This window comes from Choristoneura fumiferana, chromosome 12 (assembly GCF_025370935.1).
Source record: "Choristoneura fumiferana chromosome 12, NRCan_CFum_1, whole genome shotgun sequence".
NCBI lineage: Eukaryota > Metazoa > Arthropoda > Insecta > Lepidoptera > Tortricidae > Choristoneura > Choristoneura fumiferana.
Window position 1 is genome coordinate 21,056,428 of NC_133483.1, and position 21,975 is coordinate 21,078,402.

Genomic DNA, 21,975 nt, shown 5'->3' on the forward strand with positions numbered 1-21,975 from the left:
TGAAATATGTTGAATTAATTTTAAGACACCTTGTAATCTTTGAATTAACCCGTCGCGCGACCAATGACTTTTTTGAGTAATTTTGGACAAGTACCCTATGTTAAAAGGTGATCGAAACTAGAACAAAAATTGACTAATCACGAGTACTTAGATACGCGCCCTGTGGCGCGCAGGGCGTTCGACGGGTTAAAACTACAGTGAGACACCAGTTTTTAATTAGCTATTTAACGAAATACAAAAATAGCGTAGCTGAAGACCAAATAGTTTGACCAAACACCCGTTAGAAGCTGACTTCTTGTATTTATTTTGTACATTGCTATGCAATACCACCAAAACGCTACGTAAAAAGCGATATTATGTGTAATAGTATTTTATGCAACTGTATCGTAATAGGGGTCCTTAAAACACGAGTGTGGGTTTATGAAACGTGGCGTAGCCGAGTTTCATAATAGGGTCACATGAGTGTTTTAAGGCCTAATTACGTATAGTTGCATACAATATTTTATCTATATCCATATATTAAATCCTCTATCATGTGTTCAAGAACCATTGACTGCACGTGGTCGCGTCGCCCCCCCCCCCCGTGCTGTAATGATGTATGAAATCTCATTACGATACAGAAAGCTCATTACGATATAGCCGTGTTCATAATAGAATCCAATGTCGTAATGCTGGCCATTACCTATGGTTTTTGAACGCATAATTGAGGATTTACTATATGGGTGTAGATAAAAACAAAAACGCTATCATTCCATATATTTCATCGTACTTTTCATTATTAACTATACAAATTAATATAACATATAGCCTACTTAACTCTAACAGTATCAGTTCATGTATAAAAACAGAGATCTTGTAAACACAGTTCGACATATGTAAATATAACAATAAAATAAAAAAACCAAATAAAATAATAAATGCTTGCAAGATAGGGTAATCTGTGTGGGATCGGATAACTTAAGATTAATTGATGAAGCATTTTTTTTTCATTCAGATGACAAAGCATATGCCTGATTATTGTCCTTAACTATTCGTTCCTGTTTTTATTTTGATCACCATCATCATCATTCCAGCCTATATACGTCCCACTGCAGGGCACAGTTCCCACGCGGGCCCATATTTTATTTTGATAAAGAAAAAATATACATATGTAAGTCAACATCATAATGTGGTATCTCACACAATCCCAACTATCAGCGGCACGACATAAGACACAGACACATTTATTTTAGTCAGCGGCTTATGGTATTAGAAAGAGTTGGGTCAGTGTAACATAATGTGGGTTAAAAGACAGGCGAAATATTTTTGATTTATTTATTTATTTAATATATGGCTAGATGGCGTTAGTATCGTGAGGTTTTTTGACGTTACGGTCTTGCTTGCAATGAGGGCTATCGCGTATGAAGTCACCGCTAGAGGCGCTAGGGTCTCCGAAAAGTCAAATCTAATAGTTTTTGGGTGAGATACGCGGGTTTATTTAGAATTAGAATAATTTTGTGAATATTTTGCATTACCTGAAATTAATTATGGCAATTATGCGTTCCGGGGCAATGAATGTCTGCGTTTTGAGACAGTTTTGTCTTTCGGAAACCTTTCTCCTCCCTTTTTTCCGAACAAAACGGGGACATGCAACACTGTGGCATGCTCGATATTTTTATGGTACGGTTTTAAGGTGTATAAATATGGTTTTAATCTAAATTTTGTTTTCACGCTCGTAATAACCAGACTTTGAAAGCCACACTTAAAAACCTCACGCAACAGTGCGCCATCTAGTGAGACAAAAAACGATAGCCCTCATTGGGCAAATTAGGCAAAGCTTGGGCAAAGCTCTGCGCAGGGGGCGACACTAGCGCAAACCCATGATAATGACCCTCTGTACTCTTTACATTTTGTCTCCATTACAGATCATGACCAAAGAGGCAAGGAATATTAGTACCTCTAGAAATCATGATATATTTATTAGTAACAAAATAACATGATATTTTAAATTGATAGTAACGACAGAGCTGTATTTCCAAAAAAATAATTGAAATAATACGATATTATGACACTTAAGAGCTTTAATAAACATTTGTTCGTTTTTAAAGAATATAAGTCTATCACGAATAATTAATATTAACTAATATATTAAGACGAGTTATGTCAGACGGCATTTTTAATTTTCATTTAATTTTTATGGAATAATCGAGAAAAACTAACAAAAATGCAACGTTGCCAGCTCAGCAGGTATAAACGCACTTAAGATACTCGAAAAAACTGTTTACAGTTTTGTGCTAGTGCTGCACTCTGACGGGAGAAAATTTCAGTAATATTCCCTATTGGCTCATTTAGTTATTAGCCAATTGCAAGCAAAAATACCCTCACGATACTAACGCCATCTAGCGATATTTCACCTGTGTTTTAGCCCTCATTATGTGTAATCTTAGTAGGTGAGTAGGGAAGAAGCAAGGTAATGGTATTACTCCATGGATAAAGACCCACCACAAACAAACGCTTGATTCATAGACATTCCCAAACTCAAATCCATTTCTTATCCCCGTTCCCCTCCCCCTTATTCAAGCAGCTACTCGACCCCTGCCAACTGAACGAACTGTCCGTGTCCCCGTCATTGGACCGGGACACCTCCGGTTGGTAGGAGGTCGGGCGGCTCCTGGCCGAACGGTCGAGGAGGGAGTGGCTGAGGCGGGACGCGTCGAAATGGTAATCAGAGTTTGAAGGTTTCCGGACCTCGTTCAAGTACTTCCAGGTGTGGCTGTTCGCTTGCTCTTCTGATTTGGGGCTGTACATCCATTCTGGAAAACAGGCGGATTAATTTAAATAAAATAAAGTTCTATCAAAAAGGGGCAAGCGAAAGTCCATAGGTAAATAATGTCAAGGAGCAGCCCAACAATCACGAAAATTAAAGAAAAAATGTTATTTTTTGATGGTTTTGGATACCTTTTCTGTTGCCATCTAGCCTTTCGCTTGACTCTACTTTCGGGAACAGCCTGCATAATGGTCATCAAAAAAAACGCTGTCGCGACTTTTCTTGTAGGATTATAAATTAAATTATAATGATGAAAAAAATATACTTACTAAACAGCGAAGAAATTAAAGATAATAATAGTTATATCGGACTGGGAGGAATGGAAGGGAATAAGTTAGGTTAGATACCGAACAGTGGCAAAATGAACATCTCGACACTGGCATAATCATCGGTAATATCGATGGGAATCATAAAAATACCTCTCGCGCACCGAGGATTCCGTACATCTCTAAAATAATAGGAAAAACGTGGATATTTCAGAGAAAATTTGATTTATCAATACATTCGTATATGGTGGAAAGTAAAAAAAATCTTCAGAACACCAATTGAAACATTTAAGATTTTTTTTTTGCCAGTATGGAGACTGCAGCTCCAACCGTTTGACTTGAAACCCGGTGTGACAGATGACAGATAGACAAGTGGACACGTGAAAGCAATAGGGCTCCGTTTGGACCACAAATCGATTCAGGCACAAAACGCTAATAAATTAAACTTAGCAAGCGTCTATACAGAACGTGGGTCATCTTATAGTAGTGTGTTCAAGTACCTCCATTGGAGACCTTGGCGATGGCGTTGAGCAAGAAGTCCTTGTCTTTTGCCTGTAGTACCAGCATCCGCCGCAAGATGGCCGCCATCGCGTGCTGCGCCCGCGCGCGCGCGCGCATGTAGTACACCCACACGCTGTAACAACACGTGTGAGTGACTGAATATGTTTGTTACTTCTTCACACTGAAAACCGCTGGTCGAATTGGGATGAAATTTGGCAAAGAGTTAGTTTATAATCTGGATTAAAACATAGGATACTTTTTATTCCGATATATATTAATTTTTAATTTATTTCTCATAGGTATTACATACACTTACTTACTGTACATATCCACTCGCCAAACTGATATTACAGTTTGTTGGCGAGAACGCCACAGGATAGGGATAAAATCTCGATATAACAACCGCTGGGCTTAGAGATTTGAAATTTTGGACAGTTGTTCTTAACACAACCTCAATGAAGACTATGATATACATTTTGGGAATACCCAGGGGAATTTTGTAAAATCCCGGAAATTCAATTGTAATTACCAGACCGAATAGTTTACGCGTGCGAAGCCGCGAGTAAACTAGTATTTTATAATGTCACCATGCTACCAGATGTGAAACATCTAACAGTCTAACAACTAACAGCCTTATTCATAAAAAGTTAGAGCCTCCTTGAAGGCCCGATGCTAAAAAACATGATTCATAAACGTCTGTTAGCGCTAATCAGTCGATCAAGGCTCTGCTAAAGTTAGAGGACCGTAGACCCTCCTTTATCTCCCTGCTAAGTCACAAAATGGCCGCCACAAGTTTGAACAGCTGACTTTGACAAGAGCAAAATACCATACCGAAGATATTTAGTGAGGGACGCAAAGATTAAAAAAAACAGGAAAATTTATTTTCAGGAATTTGTATTTAAAAATCCTCTAAATTAGGTATTTATTACTGCTACCACCTGCTACTTTAAGTAAAAGACCGATCAAACCTCAATTAAGATTCGATTTGTAGCATTCGAAGATGGCGGATGTAGACAATATCTAATTTTGCTATTTCTGTTTCTTTGGCTAGTTGAAGTATAATTTTGATAGTGTTTTATGCGGCGATTAACCTTAACAGTGAACAGTGATCCCAAAATCCTATATTGCTCTCGTGTCTAACATTTTTTAATGCGCAAGTGGTCTCCACGTGGTTTCTGGAATTTTACTATCAAGTTGCAAAAACTACAATCACCGTACAACGTGCCTCTCAAAGAGAGTTTAACTTGACACTGGCGAAATTGTCCTATTAATTAGGACAGAAAAGCCATATTTTAAAAGAGAAGAAGAACCTCAATTAAGGATTTTTTATGACTAAGGCTGTAAGAGTTTAACATTAGGTAGCATGGTGAACGGTTGTGTTGCTCTAAGGTTGAACTCTGGTTGAAATTGCCAGTGAGCAAAGTAATTATTGCTTGTTCTAGTAGTTCATTTGATTACAATTAATATCTAAGGCGTATTATAAAGTTAATGATAATATCATGGATAGGGATATTTGGAAATAATTCCGATCCGCATTGACGATCCCTTACTTCAAATAGCGAACCTACTGTGTTAAAAATAAAGTTGTGTTAAATACTTGTGATTTATAGATATCATTCAATAATAAATAATTGAAAATCTGTTTAATAAAATATATACCTCGTCGAGTTTCAGGTTATTTTGGCTCCAAAAGTACCACCTAAAACTAAGACTAAAACTAGCACCAAAACTATGTTACTTGGTGACACGGCAGGATACCAAAAAGGGTCTCCACTCAGCATGTGTTGCCGCACGTTATGTGCAGTAACGCTGGTTTTCTGTGGAGCCCAATTTTGACATTCATAAGTGCTTGTTATAGCCTAAATTGAATAAAGATATTTTGACTTTGACTTTGAATTTCATTGGTGAGTATGTACAGTAATCTACAACGTGTGCTCACTGCAAGCAGGAGATAGTAAAAACTGGCGGCATCAAATGTGTAAGGAAATACACAGTATTACTTTTCTATTCCTGTTATTATTTGCTCTGTGAGAATTCGTCTGAATTACCAGATAAATACAACCTAGGGCTCTTCAAGGCTAGAGTGAACCAGTTACTGAACCATGCAGTAACTGGTTCATACACACTTTTGGCCTCATTTACACAGTTGCACCATACGAGATAGGGGTCAATCACGGATCGATTTCATATTAAAAAAAACCTGTAACCCATTCGTTTTCAACCTTTTGGTTCTAACGGCACACTTTTCGTTCATCAAAGTTTCACGGCACACCAGTATAAAATAAATTAAAATTTTGCAGGTGGTGGACCTTGTGCAAGGTCCGCCCGGATTGCTACCACCATCTTACTCGCTAATCCTGCCGTGAAGCAGCAGTGCTTGCACTGTTGTGTTTCGGCGTGGAGAGTAAGACAGCCGGTGAAATTACTGGCACTTGAGGTATCCCATCTTAGGCCTCTAGGTTGGCAACGCATCTGCAATCCTCCTGGTGTTGCAGGTGTCTATGGGCGGTGGTGATCTCTTACCATCAGGAGACCCACTTTCTCATTTGCCATCCAGTCGAATAAAATAAAATAGTCAAGTGCGAGTGCGAGTCGGACTGGCACGTAGAGTACCTAAAGGCTAAAGGGTTCCGTACATACAATAATACCCATATTAATGTATACGACGGTTAAGAATCAATAACACCTAACTATCATGCTAAAAGATGGTGCATAGACGGTATTGGTTCTTAACCGTAACATAACGTACAGCTGAGGTTTATTAATATATCTATAAACAATTTTGTACGAACGCATACACTTTGCGGCGATCGCGGCAAGTAACGCCTGATTCAATAAATTTTTAAAAAAAACCTATCGCCAGTATTACCAGAGTGCGAGAGCGAGAAAGCCGATGACGCCAGGCCGCGTGGCGAACGTGAGCGCCGCGCGCGCGCGCCGGCCGCTGCGACAGCCGCAACACTCCTCAGTCAGCACAGCGAACACCGTCTCGTACTCCTTAAACGGCCCGCACGATTGTGATGACGAGCTAAAAATAAATGTAAACTTTAGAGCACTTAGCCATGGTGGCCTAGTGGTTTGACCTATAGCCTCACAAGCAGAGGATCGTGGGTTCAAATCCAGCTCGCACCTTAGTTTTTGCGAAATTCATATGCCAAATTACATTTGAAATTTGCCACAAGCTTTTACTGTGAAGGAAAACATCGTGAGGAAACCTGCACAAACCTGCGAGGCAGTTCAATGGATTGTGTGAAGTTCCCATTCAGCACTGGGCCCGCGTGGGATCTGCGGTACAAGCCTCTCATTCTGAGAGGAGGCATGTGCCAGCACTGGGACGTATATAGGCTGGGATGATGACGATTATTAAGGGCACAGCGTTTCTAAGGCTGCCTGTCCACTGGAGCGGAGCGAGATAAAAATCCACCAATAAAATTGCATAGAAACTCTGCTTCTTTTCAGTAGACAAGGGAGTTGGTAACTAGTATAAAAAATTATACAAAACCGGGAAGAGGAGTGAGGATGCGGAGCGGGGAAGCAGGGTGGAGAAACGAGCGCGAGCGGGGCAGCGGAGAATCCGCGAATGAAAACCGGCCAAGTGCGAGTCGGACTCGCGCACCAGGGTTCCGTACGAATTGTTAAAAATATTTTATTACATGATGTAACTAAAATTTACGCTTGTCGCAATTTTTCCTTTATCTGTGCTATAAGACGTTGCTTCGTACCAAATTTCGAGATTCTGAGTTCACGGAAGTACCTGTAGGTTTTCATTCCCTTGCGAGTGTCGAAAATTTGCAGCATAAACGGCTGTATCTTTCGATTGCGTTGTCTTAGAAGTTAGATTTTTTTCATACCAAGCTTGATACCTTCACGGGTTCCTGAGAAAAAGGGTCTTGACAGACACAGACAGACAGACGGACAAAAAGTGATCCTATTAGGGTTCCGTTTTTTCCTTTTTAGGTAGAACCAAAACAATCATAAAAATATTAAATGACAATTTTCTCCCCATTAACCCATGTACAATCAAACCATTTGATTCCTGACCCACCGTAGAACGTTCTCACGTAAGGCGGCGTTTCACCATCCATTGATTAGGTTAACTGGCGTTAAGGTATGATGCCGTCTCTATTTGTTTTTGTTCGATAGACGGAAACGCATCACATTTAACCATTGGTTACGCTAATCAATGGAACGTGTGAAACAGCCCTAAATGTCATATTAAATTCCCTGTTAAGCAGTTGCGAGTCACTCTGGCTTTTTCTACGAAAAGGTTCCACAATGGGTCACGATTCAGTTGGTACAGTAACCAGCATTAATATCTGCCACAGCGGAGCGTGTAAAAATATCTGACACGTCCTTCCGGCCCTAGAAATAGAGCCGTATCAGATATTTATGCGCGCTTGTTGTGTCAGATATTGGTGCTGGTGACTGTACGCATGACTACCCGAGGAACAGCGTCCCTATCCCGAAGAGCGTGGTGAAGAGAGACATCGCACCAGCATGTACAGCACGGTCTGCGTCTGCGCGCGCGCGCCAGATCTACACAAACGTTGCGAACATAACATAAATGTGGTGCCGTCTTTGTTTGTTTTGTCCAAATAAACAGCGACAACATCACATTAATCTGTCACATAAAATGTTGAACATGGAACTACCGTGAGAGCGTTTTCGTCGACACATATTTAATTAAATAAATCGGGCAACTCACGTCTTAAATCGAGTTTGGCCTAATTCGCAGCCTTCCTCTCCGAACCGCCAATCGCGTTGCCTCCAAGGAAAGCGCTACAAATTAGCCAGAAACATGTCGAACTAACGAACTAAACTAGATTTAAGACAAGAGTTATCCACATTTATTTCATTAAATATCTCATCAAATTTATAAATGAATGGCGAAACAGGCATTTTTACATTTAACCTGTCCTCTCCCAGAGGCACAAATTTGTGCCCAAATTCCTTTGATCCTGTTATCCTGGGAGATGACAGATTAATTCAACAATCAAACTCAAAAGTTTCGCTTCATTTATCGATCCTTATTTATTTGCTCTTCTCTACCACTCAAAGGTTGACTGCCAGAGATCCCTTCAGGGATAATTCCGCCTTTGTACTTAGCACTTTTTTGTAACCTTTTTGTATTTCCTTTTTAGACAATAAAGAGACAAACAAACAAATGCTTTGTGTATTCTAAACAGCGGTTTTAATGTCTAATGGTGATGTTCCACTGGCGAGGCGAGACGAGAATTGAAATTTGTATACATTCTCGCGCGCCCGCCGCGAGCCGCCGCGGGTCGCCGCAGGCGTTGCCATAGAAATTTCAATTCTATTATCGTCTCGTCTCGTCTCGTCTCGTCTCGCCTCGCCTCGCCTCGCCGGTGGAAAACCAAATTCAAATTCAAATTCAAATTATTTATTCAGTAAATAGGCCGCAATGGGCACTTTTACACGTCATTTTTTTAAACTACCAGCGCTTTCGGAAAGACCATCATTGCCAAGAAGAATGCGCCGCAAGAAACTTGGCAGAAAGTCAAACCACCTTGAGACTTTGAAATCACAGTCGCTTTCACCACTTCCTTCTATCACACGACACGGTACGGGATGAGGGTAGAAAGAGACGGCGAATGCGATCGCGAGCGCTCCGGCGTTAGACAATAACATCATCATCATCCCAGCCTATATACGTTCCACTGCTGGGCACAGGCCTCCTCTCAGAAGGAAACGGCTTGGGCTGTAGTTCCCACGCGGGCCCAGTGCGGATTGGGAACTTCACACACACCATTAAATTACTTCGCAGGTTTATACAGGTTTCCTCACGATATTTTCCTTCACCGTAAACTCGTGGTAATTTTCAAACGTAATTTCGCACATGAATTTCGGTAAACTCAGAGGTGCGAGCCGGGGTTTGAACCCACGATCCTCTGCTTGAGAGGCGATAGGTCAAACCGCTAGGCCACCACAGCTGTTTAACAATATGGCCACTGATTTTAATAACTCACCTTTCTAGCCGGCTGGCAAGCTCTCAAAGCGCATTCCCTCTTCACGTAAAATAGCAGCAGGAATTTCAGCGCTACAGCCACTGCCAATAAAGGCGAGAATAGCATGCCGAACCACAGCACGGCTTGGTTGTAGATTATAGTCAGCGAATTGTACGCTATGTTGAACTCTGGGGGAGTCGACTTTGGATGTAACCTGTAAATTGTTGCCTTTATACATAAAAAAATACACCCTAATTTACAACCTCCTCCTTTTTTTTTCGTTGGTTAGAAAAGAAACCAAGTGTTAGGCTGCGTCTACACCAGAATTTGAAAAGGATGCGTTGCGAGGATGTGTTTTTCATGAATTACAAAAAACGGTTTTATTAATCTATCTTTGCTCAGCGCAGCTCAAGTGGAAACAGCTCAACGAAGCTAGGATAGGTAAATGGAGCGTTTCTATTGGTTTAAGACACACAAATTCCTCGTGACCTTGTACCATCAGCCAAATAAGTGCTCTATCAATTTTTAAACAAGTTCTTATCAAATGAATATGTCGCTAAAGTCGAACTTTCAAGTTGACAGACACGTCTATTGGCATTATTGTTTTATGACATGCAAACGATTATCAACTTTAGGGTGGTAGACCACATATTTTGCTGATGGTACATACATCGAAGTTTGGTGCGGCAAGATTTAGTGACAGGTTATTGGAAATCAGATTTTTTTCTACAAAATTTAAACAAAATAAACGTACAAAAAAAACATGTCAAATAAATATTCAAATACAAAAATAAAATAAAAAACAAACTCACTTAAACATAAATGCTCTAACAAACTCAATCGCTGGCAACACTAGCAGGGATACCACTGCATCTAGCAACACCAGCCGATACGCTTCCTGGCCGAAAGCAGTCTCCCAGCACTGCTCAATAGAAACAAAATAATAAAATAAAAAACATAAAACAACAAAAGCATAAGACTTAACAGAACTAAATAAAAAAGTGGGAATAGCAAATAGTTGGAAATATCTCTGCACCTCTGCACACTGCAAAAATTATTTTGTCTGTCAAGGTTCGAACCCAAGACAACAGTTTGCAAGTCCAACACTAACACAGCCAGTCCACCGCATTCACTTTGATAATAATGAAATACCGCTCTTATGCATTATTCGCAGTAATTCCTTTCTTTTCATACTACAATAATTAATAAATAATTCTTCTTTTTTTACCGCCAAAGGAACTACTGCAAATAATCCGCTCTTATATATTACGAAAGAAAAACACATTTAACTGGATAAAACTCATTATTTCGCCCCCGAAAACCCGAACACATATATTTAAAATTTTTAACAAAAAAGTAAAACCGACTCCAAAAAAATAAAAAAAATAACAAAAAATGGAACGACTACAAAACCCTTTGAAAATATTTTTCTAGGTAGTAGGTACGTACTAGCTCGAAGTCGGTGCCTCAGCACGAGCCAGCAGGAGTGGGATAATTCACAATAGTCGTCTACCTCACCTACATACTATGGGTTTCAATCCCTCCTGCTGGGTCGTGCTGAGTCACCGACTTCGAGCTAGTACGTACCTACTTACCTAGAAAAATATTTTCAAGGGTTTTGTAGTCGGTTCCATTTTTTGTTATTTTTTATTTTTTTGGAGTCGGTTTTACTTTTTGTTAAAATTTTTTTTATTTTATCACTTTTTAGTGATTTGTAGCCAAAGAACATCTCACAACGATTCCATTAAGCTCAAACACGACTTAGTTACGTTGTTTTATAACAGAGTTCCGTTGCCTACCTTCTGGCTTCAGCATCAAATCAGTTCGAAAGAATCATTAACTTAAAGCTTCTTCTTAGTTGCTTATCTAGGTAAGTATTTATTATCATGATAATTTAAATTTACCCGTGCAATACTTGTTATTGATAGTAGTAGTCCGTTGGTCAAATCTGGTCTTCATCATCAGTTCCACTTCACCAAATTATGATTTGCAAGAGGCAAATGCACGAGTTACTGCTAAATATATCCAAATTACTATAGGTGTCCCTACAATATTTGAAGAGTTCCCTCGATTCCTTAAGATCAGATCATCAGATCCTAATTTGCTGCTTATGGGACCTAATTGAAGCATTCCTAGACGAATTCAAAAAAAATTTTTCAAATCGGTTCATAAATGACGGAGTTTCTGAGGTAACAAACATTAAAAAAAAAAAAAAAAAAAATACAACCGAATTGATAACCTCCTCCTTTTTTGAAGTCGGTTAAAAAGGGTAAATCATTAGTACTTCATAATAATAACTTACGTCGACATTGGAGTTAGCCCAGTAGTACAGCAGCAACATTAAAGTCCCGATATCGAGACAACAAGTCCTTGCCAAGGTCACGTACACTGCCGTACGCGGCTTGTAGTACTCTAACCTAAAACACACACAAAAAATAATTTGAAAACCCCCGACTGCATTAAAAAAAAACTAAAAAGGGACAAACAAGTAACTTAAACTTCAACAGTCGGGATACATTCAAATTCGCGACCAGCTCAAAAAATCCCAGAAATTAAAAAGTAGTTTATGGGAAATTGCAAACGTTTTTATAAGAAAAATTCAAAAGATATTACAGATCTGTTCACTCACGAAGGCGTGCCCCTCCACAGCTAATTATCAATGTGTACGAGTAAACTTCGCACTTACACGTTGTCTTAGTCCTAGTGTGCGTGACTGACGGTACGCTTGCGACTGAGGACACGTTCGAGCTACGCACACATAGACTTGTCGTACATCCGTAGCATTGTAGCCTACGTGAGTGAACGAACAGATCTGTACCTTCAATACAGGGTGGAAAGTTGAGATAGGGCAGCAATACTGGGTTAAGACACTAACCTTAGTTAAAATGTTGTTTTTAGTTGTCTACATACTGTTTAATTTTCTTTAAGCATAATGGATTTATATTCGTACAAAAACAACATGCGAAAGTTTCACTTTGCAAATTAGTACCCTACGAATTGTATGGAAAAAGTTTTCTTTGATTTGTGGGTGTTCTAGTACTCTAACCTTAGTTGGTTTCAAAGAGTGTTTTAATCATTGATAGAAATGGGACTGATTGGCAGAAAAAAAAAAAAAAAAAACCTGACGATTTTCTCCCTGACTGTACATTTTATCAAAAATCTGTGATTGTCGATTGTTATCACTTTATAAGTTAGTAAAGTTGTCCTAAGAGCATTTTCGCGTAGCAGCAAGGAATCTAGTAGCTGCCCTTGCTGCCCCATCTCAACTTTCCACCCTGTATACTCGTATACAAAAATTCAAATCATGTTTGCAGTTCGCCTGGGCCCTGCAGTGGGACGATACTTACTTGACGATCAGCGCGAAAAGCAAGGGGCACACAGTGACTGCGACAGTGATGCCCATGGACAGCAAGATCTCCCAATGGGCCAGCTTGCTTTCGTGGCGCAGCAGCTCGAGGAATCCGTACTCCAGCCCCACTATCACCGCCAGCACGAATGCCGTCACCACCACGTTAGCGAGACGCTGGCCGAGCTTCGTGCAGAAAGATATGGGGGCAGTGTTCGTTTGTTCGTTTAGAAGCTCCTGGAAAGTAAAGTTTAGTTGTAATGAACTTTGACAGGTCGGTTTCAGATTGAATCAGGCGTTACTTTGCGGAGGTTCATGTCAATGACCTATAAACTATTAAGAAAGCAAGGACGCTTGTCAAATCCTTGAAATCACAAACACACATATCACACAACACGATGTATGTCCAAAAGCAGCTAACTTTGATTGTAATTTATTTTAATGTTTAAGTAGGTATAGTTATATTTTTTTTCTCTTACAATTATTTTGTCTGTTATTGTTTTTTTGGCTTATCCAGTATTGGAATGTGAGAAGCGCTGCGACCGGCCGTCTTCCTCACAGGGACCAGTCTGAAAACCAGCGCGGGGCAATCAAGCCCAGCATATGCTGAGACTGGGGACCCATTGTCCCGACTTTTTATTTTTCTCCCACATTTTTTTATTTTTTTAACAATGTGTAATTTTATGTAAATTTAAGTTGTGGCAATAAAGGTTTTTGTATTTTTTTTTTTTAAATACTATTGTAAGTGAGTAAGTGAGGTCGCGGGTGAGCATTGAGCAAAGTAATTGTTTATAGTACCTTAAATAAAAACCAATTGCATTCACATACTTTACCTATTTGCATACAATATCGAAACAAAAATCGGCAAAACAAGGCACTTTTGACTGGAACTGGAAATCAGCGCTGTAGTAGGCACATATACTTACTGCAGGTATAATACTTAGTGTACGTATGTTTTTCTTTTCTGTAAATTGTGTACTATTTTAAGTTTGATGTCGAAATAAAGTTATGTACACGTGACAGACGAACTTTAGTATACTCAAGCCATGTATGTACACCATTCGGGCTCAAACCCCCCTATAAACAGACCTTGAACTCGTTGAATATGCTCTTGGCGTGCAACCGCTGCGCCTGCGGCGTGGTGATGCCGAAGTCCCAGCCGCAGAACACGCGGCTCGCGAACTGGTGTCGCAGCCCGCCGCGCCGCGCCGTCTCGATAAAATTACGACGGTACGATAGCGCCGTCCTAAACACAACATTCAATAATTAAAGATATATCGACAGGGCGTGATTTAACCACGGGCTAAAAATGAAATAATGTAGAGCGGTAGCAGAAATAATATGTATATTATAGGTAAAATAGTAAAAAATCAAGCATACGACGTGTGTACGTCAGTTCGCACAACAAGAATAACAAACAGCTCGTTGCTGTGTCAACCATTCATTATACGAACTATGTAATATGATTAAATTTCAGAGCCAGTAACAGGCGCTATATAGCCTCTAATACGCCCCCTTAATCTATTACATGTTCTTACTGGTTCTTACATACAAACAGGCAACGTATACCCACAGTAAGACTTTCGTACTTTACACAAATTTTTTCGCGAATGTGAAAATAAGCTTCATTAAAAAAGCAGACTTGGAAATATTGCCTTCGTGAAAAAAAAAACAAATGAAAATTTGCTACAAAGAAAAAAGGATTATAGGAGGGAAAATAAATGACCAGTAGTGCACTAACTCAATGAGCAGTGTGTGCACACAGGGCGTCCCTGTCTCACCTGTAGCAGAGCAGCGCGAAGAACAAGAGATAGAGGGAGAGCATCGTGAAGAAGTAAGCGAACGCATACTGTAGCGGAGCGGCCCGCGCCGACACCGGGCCCGAGTGATAGTGACCGTAGAACAGCAGGGACTCTGTGAAACCGCCCTGGAACGACATAATAAATATAAATGAGTAAAAAAACCGGCCAAGAGCGTGTCGTACACGCCCAGGATAGGGTTCCGTAGCCATTACGAAAAAATCAAATAATATTTTTCTAAGGATTTCTTGTGTACTGAATCTTCCAAGTTTAGGTATATTTTATACCTTAGGCTGCTATTTACTCTTAGGGGCTGTTTCACCATCCATTGATTAGTGTTAACTGACGGTTAAATGTGATGCCGTCTCCGTCTATTCGGACAAAATAAATAGAGACGGCATCACATTTAACCGTCAGTTAACACTTATCAATGGATGGTGGAACAGCCCCTTAAACTACTAATAATTCTCAAGCAATCTTAGCCGCTATAATTTTCCTTGTAAATTTGATATATTTACTACCATTCTGAATTTTTTCAAAATTTTCCACCCAACATTTTAGATTTTAGAGGGGGGAGGGGGGGACGCTCGATTTCAATGAAAAATTGCACTTTAAAGTTGAATATTTCGCAAACAGATCACTGAATAGAAAAATTGTCTTAGCAACCGCCAATGGTTTTAAAAGACTTATCCAACGATACCCCCACAATATAGGGTTAGTAGAGAAAAAAAATCACCCATAATTTTTTTTTTTACTTTTTTTATTGTACCACTTTGTCGGCGTGACTGATATGTATTATTCATGTCAAATGACAGCTTCTAGTACTAACGGTCTCTGAGCTTACCCGCGGACAGACAGAACGGACAGACATGGCGAAACTATAAGGGTTCCTAGTTGACAACGGATTACGGAACCCTAAAAAGATGTCGGATGGTCGCTGGGGCCGAGAGGTTCTCGAGTGGAGAGAGTGCAGGTTGAGTGAAGGTTCTCGAGTGCAGCGTAGGATGCCCACAACGAGATGGATGGGTGACCTGGTTAAAGTCACGGGTCCACGGTGGATGCAGGCCGCTTCCAACCGAGGCAACTGGAGGTCTATGAGGGAGGCCTATGTCCAACTGTGGACGTCCTATGGCTAATATGATGATCATGATGAAAAAGATGTGGGGTAATATGTAATAACGTTAAAGTGGAAATAAAATACCTAAATATACCGAAATAATCACTCTTTGTCGGTCCCTAATTGATTGCTACTCTCGTCCACTCAAAGGTTGATTGCTAAAGATCCCTTAAAGCGACAAGTCCGTTTTTGTACAATTATCTCAAAGCTTGTCAATTATATTTTGTTTCTTTTTTTGTACAATAAAGAGTTTACATACATAACAAATACGTAAGTAGTAGACCCCAAACCTTAAGAGTTTGTGCACAGTGTTATACCATGGTAAATAATTGATTCATTCAGGCGTTTCTTGCTAATATTTACTTATCCTTAGGTGCTATCCTTACTGATCCTTATTCCTTACTAATCCTCACCTTCCCGCTTACAAAGTCGAGGAAGCCCCATCGGACAGTGTCGTTCCTGGCTTCATCGTGCAACGCTTGAGGGACCACCACGAAAGCCACCAGCGTGCCGGCCAGCAACAAGTCCAGCACGAACAGCCAGCGCAGGAAGTAAAAGAACGAGCCGACCGCAGAGCCGAAGTGACCCTCGATGGCGCGGATTGGCTCGTACCAGAGCTCTACGGAGAACACGAAGTCGCGGAAGCGGTCACGCATCTGAAAAAGAAGGAGAAAGATTTCAGATGAGAGAGAAGAATTTGCCTGTCTTTTATTTAGCCCTCATGTCGCAGAGTTCTTTGGCAAATGTATGAAATGTCAATATGATATTAGTAGCACAAATGTTTCACTCGGGTACAGTCATCAGCACCAAGATCTGACACAATAAAGCATGTATAAAAGCGTGTAGGTATATCAGATAGGACTCTATTTCTAGGGCCTGTAGGATGTGTCAGATATTTTTAGTTAGATTAGTGCAGGACTGATTCAACCGTCTCAGTTCACCAGCTTACCCGTTTCCATGCAAAGCCCATCCTATACTTGAGCCTCTTGTAACAGGAGAGGGGTCGGCTCTTGGAGCGCAGACTGACGGAGGCAGAGAGCTTGGCTCGCACGTGCCGCTTCATCGTCAGACCTTGGGGCAGGTCTCGCAGGGCTTCCCTGTATGTACAAGCACGAATTAGTAACGTAAAGACAGAAATGCAAGTGGCTGCACCTAGAAATTATGTAATTTGAGAAAGTGCACCGTGTGAGAAAACACACCTGAGAAAATGCACTTTTTCAGACTTTTTCAGAGAGATTAAGAGTACAGTATAGTACAGTCAAGTGCAAAAATGTGTATCTATTCAAACCGCTCAAAAATATCGCACCTTCGGTAGAACAAAGGCATGATTTCACTTTTTTCTAATTTTTTAATTTTTAGACAATTTACCCTTTGCACTAACGAAAGTACGATATTTATTTATTTATTTATTTATTTAGAGGAGAACAGCTTATAAAACAATATGAATATGAAAGTATATGAAGTAATTTTTCGATTTTTAGACAATTATGTCCTTGTACTACTGAAAGGTGCGATATGTTCTTTTTACGTCGGAGCAAGAGTCTGTGTTACATATTTTTGAAGGGTTACATATAAGTCCATTATTTTTGCACTTCACTGTACCTTCCAAAAAAGTGATGCTTCTAAAGAAGCACCTTTAGAGAAAGTGCACATTTCAGGAAAGTGAGTTTTACAAGTCTGACTGGTACAACAGCTGAGCTTGGCTGGTCCAACTCGTCCCATGCTATTGCTTTATCAATCACCTCCGCATCTCCTCGGCCTCCAGATTGTCCTCCATGAGGCGCTGATGCTGCTCCATTTCCCGCACGATGTGGTCGGCGCGTCGCTCCGCGCACTCGGGCGCCCCGGCCTCCGCCGCCGCCTCCTCCAGCAGAGCATCGCGCCCCGACGCACTGCGCCGTATACGGATCGTGTCTGACGATTGACATAGCAGATCTATTAAATACTTTGTCACTTGTCATGCTTGCAAATTTTGTATGCTGGCTGTAGTAGGTATGCATAAAGTAAAAGCTTCGTCTAAAACCAAGATCAAGCACTAACAGCCACGAACATGAATGGTGAATGAAGTTTGAACCATATGTTAATTTGCCCAGAACTGTCTGTAAAGAAACTGGTCAAACATTTTTTTATATAATATTTTAACGAGGCTTAACAAAACAAACAAAAACAAAAAAAATACCAACTACAAAACCATGAAAATATTTTTTACTAGTGAAGTTGGTGCCTCAGCACGAGCCAAGAGGAGTGATAAAAGCCCAATATATAGTATGTAGGTGAGGTAGACGGCTAAAGGTCCACTCCTTCTAGCTCGTGCTGAGGCACCAACATCGGACTAGTAGAAAAATATTTTCATGGCTTGTAGGTGGTTAAATTTTTGTAAACCATTTTTTTGTTTGTTCTGTGATCTTACTATTATTATTTATCAGTTCTCAGCATTAACAAAGCAAATAGAACTTAGTTAACAGCCAAAATATTTACTCTTTGCTTTAATACTCCTCAGATTAATTACAATTAAAGTTTCAAGACATAAGTCTTCTACAAAGTAACACTTTAATCAATCAAGTTTATATTTGAGAACGTAAGATAATACCTATTCTTATCAATTCTTGCAATTCAATATCACTAATGGAAGCAATAGATTCATCCATTATAATTACAACACACTTAAGGTACACATTAAGTACACAATTGAATACACACTGCACTGAGTCACAAATGACAACTAGTATCTGAGTAAACTCAGTAGTATTTTATTATTATTACAAAGAGATGTTTTAAGATGCACACTACAGATATTTTTTGTACTCAGTAACACATTTGAAATGAACTTAGCCTGTGTTATGTACCAAGGCCAGTGGCACACTGGTTCTGATTCACACAATTAGTTATAAGTTAATTAGTGTCTGGGATCAGTACATGCAGTTAAGTGCTGATTAAAGCTATGTAATTGGAGATGTGGTTTCACTTTGCTAAAGGGCTGACTGCGTAACATTATATATCTGTCTAAAATAAAACCAGGTAGGTAATTTTTTTTTATCAAATACATGGAAAACAAGCATGCGGGTACAGCATTATTAGGACTGAGGGTGCGTTGCCAGCCTAAAAGAGGGGCTAATAGGGGAGAGGGAGGAGGAGGGGAAGGGGGGAGGGAGTTGGGCCTCCGGATCTTCCACTCACTGGGACGAAACACAGTAGCAAAAGCACTATTTCACGCCGGTATTCTGTAGGTGTGGTACTAATCCAGTCGAGCCTATGTAGTAATAATAGGTAGTTGTATGTAGAGTGGGCCAAATTTTGTGCCGCTGAGTATATCTAAATTCAAATTTTAATCAAAATCAATTCACAAACTGTTAGCTCAAAGGAAATGGTAGATTTATATGTTTACTTTACTTACTGCCAGGAAGGTGTCGCGAAGGCATAAAGTTAATTGCAACTTGTCTAGCAGCATTGTTACGGAGGGAAAAGTTCCGGCGGGTGCTTGGAGGGCGGGAATCCTCTTCAATTTCATCGTCCATGTTTGTAGCCACTGTGAATTCAAGTGACATATTTAAATAAAAGTTGTACAAGAGATTAATTTCACATAAAACTCTACACAGTTTTCTGAAACAACACTATTCAGAGGAATTGCTTGGTCTGTTTATTTTACTGTTATATGAAATACCTACAAATACGAAACTTGATAACAAGCCATAAAGGGATTGATTAGAAAGCTATTAAATAGACAATTTATGTGATAAGATAAGTCAAGTAACAAATAAATACAATTATCAATAAATGTTACCACAATTACAACAAAAGATCTATAGACTAAAACTTATCACAACCACTGCTGAAATAAGTGTACTCATATGAAGTACCCATACATACATATTCCTTATAAGAATAAAGATGGGCTAGGAGAAATTTGTCTTAACAGGTTCCCTGTCCCATGAGTCACATTGCCTCATGCCTCATGCGTGACTTTACTGGTACGTCCATGTGGCACATGTTGCCTCATGGCCAGTGATATAACATGTTCCCTGTGCATTCGTCATATGTGTTATACACCATCACATGCAAAAAATTTTTTTCATGAACAGGTTGGTCTACATCCAAGCAAATAAAAATGGTGTAGCTGACACATGCAAGTTTTGATCAGCCCTTTAGTTTAAAAGGGTTGTGCGTCATATGTGCTACACTCACGTATCGTTAGTACCTTGTAGTGTAACACATATGACAGATGCACAGGGAACATGTTAAATAATGCAGTTGTTCTTTCAATAAATAATAAATTTTATACATATTTAAAAGCCTGTAGAGGTGTCCCACTGCTGGGCAAAGGCGTCCCCCCATAAATTTTATTACATGTTAAACTATTTTTATTCTTGAACCACATTTCGATAACCATTGAAAATTACTAAAACATTACATTGGGGATATTACATTACTCTATCATTAACTATGGGGATGTGTCAAAAGAATGCTGCACATTGCTTTGGAACACGTTTACAGTTCTTGATTCTTAATCTCAATCTGGCAGACGGGGGTCTTAACTTTGATACATGGGATGTTTACGACAAGCTATGCCACTGAAGTAGAAAGGTTAAAATTAACAGTCCAAAACAACCCAGCAAATGACATTATTTTGTTTTAATGGCACAGTACTGAGAGTGCGGTGATAATAAACCACAAGACAGGATTGCGGTTCACAAAGACAACGTGTATTAGCGTCGACTAGGCGATTAGGTTCAATGTTTTTAGAAAACAAGATGTCTTGATGTAATTGTTACTTTTAAGATAGTGCTTTACAATTCATATTTGATGTTGATATGGTTTTAGCGTTTTTCAGTTATACATTAGCAAATTACTGATGACACAGACTCACAGACATCGACTTTACCTTATAATACTCGTACGGTAGAAGATTGTAAATTGTAATGGCAGTGTGATTAAATTACGTCATTCAATTCTTTGTTTAGTTTACTTATGATATGGTCTCGATATAGGATACAGAAATACTAAGACAAACAAATGAAATACAAATAAATAAATCCGTGTAAAACAAAACAACAAATCCTTCTTCAAGTCAACCTCGACCACAGATACCTCGACTCAACCTCAACTTCAACTTCAACTTTTTTGTTTTTGGCAACCGGTGAACCGGTCGCTTTAGGTTAGCAACCACTACTGCCAATGACTCCTGACAGCAGCAAAAGTGTAAACAATTATAAAATAACTTTTTTTTTAACAACCAAACTAACCAAAGACATCTAGCCCATGCAGGTAAATCTTTGATGACAGCCGAGCGAGAACAACTGAATTTTACTTTTTACTCATAGTAAAAAAAAAAACTGAAACTAAGGTTACACATAAAGAAAAAATAAACATGAATAATTAAGAATATATGTTAGAACGAATTATATTAGTCAATCTTACTAAAAATAAATTAGAATTTAAAACTTCCATGTTTTTGTTTGATGTCAAGTCAATTGTCAAATTGGTCAAATGTCAGTGCCTTGGTGCCAATCCACAGATTACTAATATGTAGCTAGCTATGCCAATCTTAGAGGAAGTAAACACATGGAGAGGCCCTATTCTACTATAGATACATTTTGTTATGCAAATATGTGTAAAATCGATATAGAAATAAAAAAACACGTATCAATTCTTTCTTTCTAAGGTGTGTCGGCATATAAAAACAAAGACGGCTTGAAATGTATTTATTCTATACTCACCAATGGTTGTCATTACGGGAAAGTGACGTTTTTTCATTTTCTTTTTTATGCCATTAAAAACCCTGCGTGATGCGACAGAACTTTGTGGACGTGAGCGTCTCAAGTAAACTAATACTACGAAGTTTTTTGATTTTCAGTTATAAAAATACTTTTAAATTTGGTTTCCTGTTGTGGACATCAAGTGATGCAAACGCAAAATGACTTTGTGTTCCATAGAACAGTGTCCTTCTCGGAAAACGATAAATCAACGTTTTTGACTCTTTATAGGTTAGTTGCTGTTATTCCATCAAATAATGCCAGTTCATGGTTAATTACATAAAAAATAATTAATTTTCTTAAGCTTTTATCATTTTCATCAAAGATATGCAGATTTTCACCATTTAACGTTGTATTTTGGTTCCATTGAATTTGGTAAAATTGACAATCTTCTTTAGTGTTGTGCTGAATATCGACATAAGTA

General features: G+C 39.3%; 1 pseudogene; it reads right to left on the bottom strand.

Moving 5' to 3' along the window:
* Positions 1–1,105: 1,105 nt before the first annotated feature.
* LOC141433586 (transmembrane channel-like protein 6) lies at positions 1,106–20,948 on the bottom strand (annotated as a pseudogene).
* Between the last annotated feature and the right edge of the window lie 1,027 nt (positions 20,949–21,975).